Source organism: Notamacropus eugenii, chromosome 2, assembly GCF_028372415.1.
Source record: "Notamacropus eugenii isolate mMacEug1 chromosome 2, mMacEug1.pri_v2, whole genome shotgun sequence".
NCBI classification, from domain to species: Eukaryota; Metazoa; Chordata; class Mammalia; order Diprotodontia; family Macropodidae; genus Notamacropus; species Notamacropus eugenii.
Genome location: NC_092873.1, coordinates 516,383,707 through 516,394,788, shown reverse-complemented (window position 1 = coordinate 516,394,788; position 11,082 = coordinate 516,383,707). Strand labels below are relative to the sequence as shown.

Sequence of the window (11,082 nt, the reverse complement as noted above, 5' to 3'; positions counted from 1 at the left end):
GTAGTTTTGCAGATGACTTCCATAATAGTCATGTTGTATAAGACTAACTATATTTCCCTCCATCCTATCCTGTCCCCCATTACTTCTATTCTCTCTTTTGATCCTGTTCCTCCCCATGAGTGTTGACCTCAAATTGCTCCTTCTTCCCCATGCCCTCCCTTCCATCATTCCCCCCACCCTGCTTATCCCCTTATCCCCCACTTTCCTGTATTGTAAGATAGGTTTTCATACCAAAATGAGTGTGCATTTTATTCCTTCCTTTAGTGGAATGTGATGAGAGTAAACTTCATGTTTTTCTCTCACCTCCCCTCTTTTTCCCTCCACTAAAAAGTCTTTTGCTTGCCTCTTTTATGAGAGATAATTTGCCCCATTCCATTTCTCCCTTTCTCCTCCCAATATATTTCTCTCTCACTGCTTGATTTCATTTTTTTAAGATATGATCCCATCCTCTTCAATTCACTCTGTGCACTCTGTCTCTGTATGTGTGTGTGTGTGTGTGTGTGTGTGTGTGTGTGTGTGTGTGTGTGTGTAATCCCACCCAGTACCCAGATACTGAAAAGTTTCAAGAGTTACAAATATCTTCCCATGTAGGAATGTAAACAGTTCAACTTTAGTAAGTCCCTTATGACTTCTCTTTGCTGTTTACCTTTTCATGTTTCTCTTCATTCTTGTGTTTGAAAGTCAAATTTTCTTTTTAGCTCTGGTCTTTTCATCAAGAATGCTTGAAAGTCCTCTATTTCATTGAAAGACCATTGTTTCCCCTGAAGTATTATACTCAGTTTTGCTGGGTAGGTGATTCTTGGTTTTAGTCCTAGTTCCTTTGACTTCTGGAATATCATATTCCACACCCTTCTATCCCTTAATGTAGAAGCTGCTAGATCTTGTGTTATCCTGATTGTATTTCCACAATACCTGAATTGTTTCTTTCTAGCTGCTTGCAATATTTTCTCCTTGATCTGGGAACTCTGGAATTTGGCCACAATGTTCCTAGGAGTTTCTCTTTTTGGATCTCTTTCAGGCAGTGATCTGTGGATTCCTTGAATACTTATTTTGCCCTCTGGTTCTAAAATCTCAGGGCAGTTTTCCTTGATAATTTCATGAAAGATGATGTCTAGGCTCTTTTATTGATCATGGCTTTCAGGTAGGCCCATAATTTTTAAATTGTCTCTCCTGGATCTATTTTCTAGGTCAGTTGTTTTTCCAATGAAATATTTCACATTATCTTCCATTTTTTCATTCTTTTGGTTTTGTTTTGTGATTTCTTGGTTTCTCATAAAGTTGTTGGCCTCCATCTGTTCCATTCTAATTTTGAAAGTACTATTTTCTTCAGTGAGCTTTTGAACCTCCTTTTCCATTTGGCTAATTCTGCTTCTTAAAGCATTCTTCTCCTCATTGGCTTTTTGAACCTCTTTTGCCAGTTGAGTTAGCCTATTTTTCAAGTTGTTATTTTCTTTAGAACTTTTTTGTGTCTCCTTTAGCAGGGTGTTGACCTGCTTTTCATGCTTTTCTTTCATCTCTCTCATTTCTCTTCCCAGTTTTTCCTCCACCTCTCTAACTTGATTTTCAAAATCCTTTTTGAGCTCTTCCATGGCCTGAGCCCATGGTATATTTATTTTGGATGTGTGGGATACAGAAGCCTTGACTTCTGTGTCTTTCCCTGCATTGTTCTTCCTCATCAGAAAGGAAGGGAGGAAATACCTGTTCACCAAGAAAGTAACCTTCTATAGTCTTATTTTTTTTCCCTTTTCTGAGCATTTTCCCAGCCAGTGACTTGATTTCTGAGTTTTCTTTCCACCCCCACCTTGCCTCCAGATCCACCCAGCCAGCGCTTGGGGTCTGAGATTCAAATGCTGCTTCCCAGCCTCAAGGCTTTGGGCGGGGGCAGGGCTGCTATTCAGTGTGAGATTAAGTTTAGGTGCTCAGGTGGGGGCAGGGCTGCCTCATGGGGCTCAGTTCCCTCAGGGGGTTTATGCAGAGACCTTCAACAATGGATCTGGGCTCCTGCCTGCTTGGGAAGCCCCAGTCTGCTCCCGCCTCCACTGCTGCCTCCCGAGGGGGCCTGAGTTATGGAGGCACCCCACTCCCCTGTCGGCAAGCCAAGAAGACCCTCTCACCAACCTTTGGGGCCCATGGGTGGAGGGACCCATGCAGCCACTGGAGATTCTGCCCCTGAAGCCCGCTTGGATCTGCTCCTCTCAGTGCCACGCGGCCAAGGCAGGGCTGGGCTCGGCTCCGGGTCTGGGGCATGACAGATCTTTTGTGAGAAGTTTTCAGGCTCTCTGGAGCAGAAATCTCCTCCACTCCATTGTTCTGTGGCTTCTGCTGCTCCAGAATTTGTTGAGAGTTCTTTTTTGCCAATATTTTATGGGCTGTGGGTTCAGAGCTAGCATATGTGTGTCTTTCTACTCTGCCATCTACACAACAGTCCATTTTAGAGATAAGGAAATAAAGCATTAGAGAGAGAAAGTGACCACATTGTCAACAACTAATGTGTTTCAGAGGCCAGATCAAAACTCAGATGTTTTCCTTAGCTCCCGTCCAGGGCACCATCTTTCTTTTAAGTTGTTGGGATTCATTCTGGGCTGTAGAGTCTTGCTTCATTTCTGGCCCCATTCCCCAGCATTCTCCATCATCTCTTGCTTGCTACCATTTGTTCTGGAATTAGTAATGAAGTCAGGGGCCCTTCTCCTTTTGGGCACGGTGGTTCATATTCTAGAGAGGAGGACAGAAGATGTAATACAAGGATGTAGTAGGGAGAAACCCTAGATTTCTCATCTTCTTATTTCTCAACAGCTTGACCCTGGGCCACTTAACAGAGGGGCAAGAAGCCTGATGCGCTGGAGTGAGCTGGGACTTAGCAATCCAAAGACCAATTCTACCTTTACAGGGCTTGTCCCATGCCTGGAATGCTTTCCTTTCTCACCTAATATTTGTAAAGCACTTAGCACAGTATCTGCCATATGCAATAGGTGCTATAAAAATGCTTACTCCCTCCTCTATCCTTCTTGGCCTCTGCCATCTCCTGGCTTTGTTAAAGACTCAGACCAGCTCCCACTTTGTACCAAAGGACTTTCCTGGTTGCTCCTCCCCAACCCTCACACCTCTGGACCTTCCCACTGAACTTTCATACAAACTTGTTTGCACATAATAGCTTAGGGTTTTGCTACCCAGTAGACCATACATTGCTTAAGCACAGGGGCTCTGCTTTTGCCTTTCTGTGCATGTGGTAGGCAATGAATTGTCTCAGAGAGCTGCCTAGGGCCCCTAGAGGTGAAGTGACCTTGACCTGCCCAGAGTCACACAGTCCATATGTGCTAGGGGTGGAACCAGAACTCGGGTCTTCCTAACTCCAAGACTGGTTTTCTATTCCCTCTATCACATTGATCTTCACCTCTCCAAATGATCTTGTCCTAAAAGGCATAGAGAAGTAAGCTGCAATTCCTATTTTATAGCTGAGGAAACTGAGGCACACAAATGACCACAGCTTCCAGAAGTTAATCAAAATAGGCTTTACTTTCCCTCCCAATTTTATTGTCATCATTTTGAGGGGAATAGGACGGAGCAGACTTTTGGATTCACCATCCGGGGACATTTGAATCACCATTGGTAGGACTCATATTCAGCCCCCCTCCCCAGATGCATGCTTCATCCTTCTTCACTGCTTAGTGACAAAGACATTTTAATTCTGAACTTTAAAACCAGTAAAAGGAATAATATAGGAATTGAGGCAGGTTATTTCTAAGACCCTTCCCTCCCAGCCCTGACATTCCTTGTTATAAGTCCCCTCCCAATTCTGGCTTTCCTTGTTCCAAGGTCTCTCCCATCCCTGACATTCTAAAAATTTCTGACACTACCTTCATGCCCAAAGTTGAGAGAATAGCCTCATTCCTGCAAAACTGTGCATCTGGTCTCCACCAGATCTTCACTTTTATTTCTGTGTTTTGATGTGAGTGTGCAGATGTGAGCCATCAAAATACTGAAGCCTGAGTTCTACTTTATGTGTATGTTGGGCAATTTCTCAATTTAATATTAGCTGGTTGGCAATATTTTGTATGCCAAAAGCAGTATGGACATGAAAGACATCAGAATTTCATTTGATCCTCTAAAAAGGATATGAAGCATATCATTATTCCTATTTCCCAGATTAGGAAAAATATTTAAAGTTAATATAGGTACTTTAAAGTTATTTCCCCAGTAAATGTCCTTGTTGAGATTTGAATTCTAGATGTATAAGTGGGTGTTCACATTTCGGTAACAGGAAGGAAGGAAACTGATGGATGGAATTTTAGGGATAGTTATTAGAGGTATTATATTTTTCCCAATTAGAAACTATTGCAAAATATATTTCACTCTGAAAAATGAATTCTCTTTGAAAGGAGAATAACACATAAGGATTTAAAGAATTTTTGGATCCATCATATAGCTTTATCAGTATAGTGAACTTCCAGTACATGGCTTCCCTCCACCAAGGCAGATCAACAAATGATCTTCAACATATATACAGATATATATATATATACATATTTAGAGTTGACTAGGGAATTGAGTGAATAAATTAACTTTTCAGGTTCACATAGTCAGAATGTGCTAGGAGCAGCACCTGAACCCAGGTCTCTCAGACTCTGAAGCCATCTCTCTATGCAGTTCACCATATTATCTCCCAGGTTAGAGAAAATACAATGAAATCCAATCCAGATTGTTTGCTGTGCTCAGCTTTTAGAGAAACCAGATTTGTGAAGGAATCATGGGTAATATTTGGACCAATTCAGGATTTTTATTAGGAGGAAAACTTCCCCAGAACTCAAACATGGTCCAATTTTTGGTCTTGTTTCAAGTTATGGAATTGTAGGGCTGCAAGGGTGGTAGAGATCATGCCTTCCAATTCTCTCATCTGAAAAATAAGGAAACTGAAGCTGAGGGAGGGAACTGCTTTACTTAATTAAGGTCACCTAGCCCTTAAAAACTCATGAGCCAACATTGCGGAAAGGCAGCAGGCAGGGCGGGGGTGGTCCACATACATTGTGTTGGCTACACTCTGAGCTCTGGAGATACAAAGAAAGGTAGAACCAGTCCCTATCCTCAAGGAACTTAAGATTCTAATGGCAGAAACAACAAGTGAATGACTAGGGGTGAAGGAAATACAGGGACTAAAGACGGGAGGTTGCTGTTGTATTTGTCCTTCCTTCTCCAAAAGGACCATGACATCAAGATGATGGCGTGACTTGCAGTTGACTTTGATTTGAGTGAGGGAGGGCTGTGGAAAGTCACCAACCTCCAGGGTGAAGGCACTAATTGTTGGAGTGAGTAGGAAGGGCTGCAGAAAGACCTCTGACAGAAGGCAAGGTTTGAGCCAAGGCAGAAGGAGGTGGAGATGAGGAGGGAGAAAATTCAATGCACGGGGCCACAGCCAAGGAAAATGTCTGGAGTCTGGAAATGGAGTGCCCTGTTGGAGCTACAGCAAGGAGGCCAAAGTATCTGGATCACAGAGGATGCAGAAAGGAGAAAAGTAAGAAGATGGGAAGACAAGAAGAAGCCAGGTTGGGAAGAGGCTGAATGGAAAGACACATTACTTTATTTAATCTCGGAGGTAAGAGGGAGCTGCCGGAGGGTGACATAATCACAGCTTTAGGGAGATCACTTGGTCAGCAGAGTGGGGGATGGATGGGAGTGGGCAGACACATAAGGCAGGGGAGAAGCTACTGGGATAGTTGAGGTGGGCAATGATGAAGGTCTAGGACTGGTAGTGGATGTGAGAAGTGAGACTTTGTAAAGGGAGAAAACCCAAACCTGTACAACAAGTTAAATGTTCAATGTGAAGGAGAGGAGATTGAGAAAGGCATTCCTCAGCACTTAGCACAACACCTAGCACATAGTAGGGGCTTAGTGAATGGTTATTGACTGACTAGCTTCCAAATCATTTTGACTTAGGAGGCATGTAGTGATATTTCCCCGACAGCAACCCTAAAGTCGCTCTTCTACAAGAGGCAATGTGTCCTAGTGGCTAGAGAGCTGAGCTCAGAGTCAGAAAGACCAAGGTTGAAGTCTTGTTTTGACACTTCCTGGCTTAGTGACTGACAAAGCTCCTGAGCTCAGTGTTCTAGTTGACACTCCAGGATTCTGGGGATCAGTGAAGGTACTGATAGGTATGGGTAGAGGAAGTTTTTTACATCCAGAATTTCCCATATCACTCAGTTTACAGCTCTGGTATCTAAGAACTATCCAAAAAACCCAAACATTGAATTCAACAAATATTAGGCACCTACTGTATGCTGAAAATTGCCAGGCTCTGTAGAAATTTAGATACACAGTGTAGATAGAATTTCTTGGCTTTATGAATTTTGTAAATAATGTGAACAGGTTCAGTTGGGAGCTTTTCCCAGGGCACTAGCATCTCAAGAGGGTATTTTTCCTTCTCACTACAGTAGGTCACAGAGTGATATTGCCCTATAGGAACCCAATCGTGCCCTTAGCCTGACCCTCAGGGTCCCTAGACATGGAACATGACTCCACTCCCTCTTTGAGCTCTACTCCCTTGCTTAGTCCCAAACTTGGGGTTTTATTGTGTCCCCTTCCCAGGGGCCCCATGCCCTACTCTAAATCCCACAGGGGCACTGGTGAGTGAGGGATGGGCAACCCTCATTCTCAGGCAACTTCACTGCTCCCCTCTCCCAATAAGCCTCTGTTCCTCCTACTGTCAAAAGATCATGTATTTAGAGCTATAAGGAACCTTGGAAGTCATCAAGTCCAACTTCCACCATTTTAGAGATGAGGTAACTGAGGCCCAGAATGTTTCTGTAACTTGCCCAGTGTCATGGAGCTAGTAAACATTTCAAGAGATTACAGCTTCCTGATTCTTAGACCCATACTCAATGACTATACCTCCTTGCCCATGTGTATAGGACCCATCCCACTTCAGGTAAAAGGATTCTTAATTATGACTCTGAGCATCCCACAGAGACAAAGCTCAGCAATGACTATGAGGACCCAAGGCTAATTGAAAGAACCAACATTCGAACTGTAAGGATGAGGAGGACTTTTGGGTTTGGGACTGAGGAAATGTTTCCAGGTATAAGATGCAGGAAAAATGCGGCCATCATGTTCAGGAAGACTTGTCTAGCCTGACCCCTGGATGAACTCTGTGCTCCCCTTGGAACCTACAATTCCAGGGTTCTTAGTCTGTGCCAGGACATGGCCACCCTAAGTCACTCTCTTTACCTGCTGTTGGCACAAGATGAGTGAGTGAAAAGGAAAAACCATAGAGTGAGAGCAGCAGGCCAGGCCCTTGAGCAGTCCTGGGTCTGCTTCTTGTCTCACTCATATTGGGGCTCAATTGATCCCACAGGGACAAGCATTGAGATTTAGGCTGTCTAGGAGGTGAGACTTCAAACTCCTCCATCCGGGAGAGGAAGTCCAGTTCTGGCATGTGTCATGTCCACAGAACAGACACACTTCCAGAACCCACGGAGAGCCTGAGCAGAAAATCATCCTGAATTACAGATTGACATTGACCTCAAGCAGGAATGGGGCCCAGAGAGTTGAGTTGGGTTTGGCTGCCTCGAGGGCCTCAGTGTTATTTTGAACAGACTCAAAATGATCATGATTGGTTGGAAGGACTGGGGAAATTTAGCCTGGAGACTAGAAGATTTGGGGAATGGGGTGGGGTGGGGATGACTGATGTCTTCAAGTATTAGAAGAGTTGTCAAGTCAAAGAGGGATTAATCTTGTTCTGCATGGTCCTAGAGGGCAGAACAAGGACCAGGAGATTGACGTTTAGGGAAACAGATTTAGGGTTGACATAAAAGAGCATTTCCAGACCATGACATGCCTAAAAGTGCAATGGATTGCCTCAGGAGATAACGAGCTCTTTGTCACTGGAGGTGGATGGATCATAGACTCTGAGCTAGAAGGGACCAGAGAGTCCAGTTAATCCAACCATTTCATCTTACAGATGAGGAAGTTGGAAAAGCCCATAGAGGCTAGACAGTTTACCTACAATTGCTCAGGTTTCATGGGATAGTTTTTTGAATGTAGGTCCTCTGACCTCAATACTCTTTGTACTTCCTGTATTATGCCGGGTTTTCCAAAAGATCTGGGAAAGCAATGTGTGAAGGGATCTCAGTCCCTTTCAAATCATAAACTCTGGTTCCATTTGAATGGGGCTTTGCCCATATTTTTAATGGCATTTCAGCTTCTTCAAAGCAGGTTTACAGCAAACCCGGGGGGCAGATACCTCCCTCTTTTTTTAGAGGAAATCCCCAGTGAGGAAACTCCTTCTACCAAGGCAAACCAGCCCTGTTGTGCAACTCAAACTTTTGGGGAGCAGCCAGAAGAACTGAATGACTTATTTGGCATTATACAACCCAGGTCTTCCTGAGCTTGAGCCTGAGCCTGGCTCTCCTCTATCTCTCCTTTGTAAATGATAAACTGAGGCCCAGAGAGATCTATAAACACCCTTAGATATTCTTTGCTTCCTCCTCACTTATCTGTACTCTTTGTTCCTGAGTCAGAGGGGATCTTTGAGGTCATCAGTTTCTCCACACCTTTGAGGAAGATGGTGGATGATTGTGAGTTATCATCTCCCAGCGCTTATCATAGCTTCCTGAAGTCAACCACCTCTATTCCCCTTAGCCTGATTAGGGTGTCACTGAACCCCAAGGATGGCTAAGTTTCGCTACTACTGGACTCTAAGCACAAATGGCCCTTTCCATCCATCCTCCCATAAGCATTGTCGCTCCCATTAGAAGGTGTGCACCTTGTGGCCAGGAGCTCTTCTGCTTTTGAAGCTGTATTCCTTGTTCCTAATACATGCTTTTTCCATTTCTTTCCATTTTTTCCAATCCCTCAGCCAGGACAGGAGATTTCTGTAAAAGAAGAGACTTGAATACATAATTTGTAGTATTAGAGCTGGAGTCTAACCAAGGTCCCCCTAAGCCAAGTTTACATCTCTATCCACCACCTCACATGTTTCTTTCAAAAGGACATAAAGAAAATAAAATGCTGGCTCCTCAGGGCTGCCATTTTTCAGGATGATGGACAAGAGGCCTTTGGAAGGGCTCAGAAAAGGTCAGGGAAATCAGCATCATGTTTCATCATGTGAAAGGTGCCTGCTATGGGAACGGTACTTTTGAACTCACAATCAATAAAGGGAAATCCCCTGTTTCATAGGGATGATTAGACACAGCAGACAGAGACTGAGCCCACAAAATGGCCTTTCTCTTTCTCCTTTCATTCCTTTTTCCTCTTTATCTTTCTGCTCTTCTAACTTACTTTCCTTTTCTTCTTCCTCTCTCCTATTCATCCTCTTTCTTACTCATTTTTCTTCTCCTTTTCTTTCATTCTCTTCTCCTTCCTCCCGGTTTTCCTCTCTTTCTCTTATTCCTTTACCTCCTCTCTTTCTTGTGTTTCTCCTCTTCATTTTCTTCCTGGTTTTCCTTCTCTTCCTCCTCCTCTTTTCCTCCCTTTTGACCTCCTTGCCTTCCTCCTCCTCCTCTTCCTGGTCCTACTTTGTGATGGCATCAGGTAGCATCAGGTGGCTGTTTTTCCACAACGCTGTTCATGATCATTATGAATGGTCATAATTCACAAAATTCATCTGTAAGAGACCAGTCTTCTGGCAATGTACCCTGCATCTCCTAGTACCTAGTCAGTCCAGGGACTGACACAAAGGAGGCAAGCTAAAAATATTTGTTGATTGGTTGACTGGGTATTGTTTTCCTCCTCTGAGAAATGGAATTGCACTAGCCTCAGAGGATTAATGCTTGGATAGATAAAAGTAGTCTGTAAATCTAAAAGGAAAATGTGAAGTCATTGTCAACCCTTAAAGTACTGTAGAAGTCCCTGCTACTGTTCTTAATGATGTCAGTCAACCAATGAACATTTGTTAGGTGCATACTATGGGCCTGGCACTAGGCTAACAGAAATGAATTATTTAAATTTTTTTTATGACTAAATTGACAAAAATCAATAAACAGGAATATTTCTATATACCAGAAAGAACAGAAAAGATAATTGTATAAAAACTGTGAATCTCTACTAGGGATAGCTTGGTTTAAAAATATATGTAATTGTATATTGTATTCATTACCCATATGTGTATATAATATACAACATTATGAATAATATACATAATACACACATACACATATGTGATATTACACATGCAACACACATGTACATATACATACAGACATAATAAATAATATGGATACATATATACACACATGCACATACACACACAGTAGAACTAGCACTTCATTTGCTCAGCTGTGTCTCCTTCTGAATTTCTTTGCCTTCTTGTCTGTGGATTTTTTAATGTTTATTTGGCATCTTTTCTTCTTTTTGTCTTGCAACATTCTTATTAACTATTTTCCCCTCCATAACTCTATTTCCTGCCCATTTTAAGTACAATCAGGTAAAACAAATCCACAGATAAATAAGCCTTGTGAAAATATGTGTGTTATTTTCATCCGTAGTTCATTACCTGTCTTCAAAGAGGTGGGAAGTTGGCTTGTTCATCATGCAGAAGTTAGTTGGCCATTCTTGGATATGTGAATCAGGAGATCTCCATACAGGCATAGGATATGCCAGAGCAGGAAGCCTCAACCTGGAGTCTATGAATGTAAAACAAAAATATTTCATGAATAGTATTTCAATATAATTTATTTCTGATTCCAGAAGATGGCAGAGCATAAGTAGCAATTCAGCTGAACTCTTTTGACATTCCCCTTCAAACAACTTTAAATAACACCTCAAACTGAAATCTGCAGTAGCAGAGTCAACAAAAAGTGGGGGTGGGGGATGACTTAGGGGGTAGCCAGGGTGGTTGCTGGCCTGGAGTGTAGGGTAGACCACAACACACTACTGCCACAACACTGGCACCAGACCTTGGAAGCAGCAGTGGCAGGAGCAGCTTCCGGAGCTCTCAGGTCACAGAGGGTAATGGGGCTGGACAACAGGTCAGTTGGTGTTTACAGGAAATCCTTTACTGGCACTGGATGCAAAACCTTGTTGCATTGCCCACACACCGTTCTGGCCCATAATTCCAGCACAAAGAAAAGCATTAGTGCTTGCAGCATAGGGGTG

General features: G+C 43.0%; 1 long non-coding RNA gene across 1 annotated transcript; it reads right to left on the bottom strand.

Moving 5' to 3' along the window:
- Positions 1 to 299: 299 nt before the first annotated feature.
- On the bottom strand, positions 300 to 10,886 carry LOC140530208 (uncharacterized). The gene is made up of 3 exons (XR_011975850.1): positions 10,481 to 10,886; positions 8,753 to 8,861; positions 300 to 2,712 (listed from the first exon to the last, which is right to left on the bottom strand). It is a non-coding gene; the product is annotated as an uncharacterized lncRNA (long non-coding RNA).
- Positions 10,887 to 11,082: the final 196 nt, after the last annotated feature.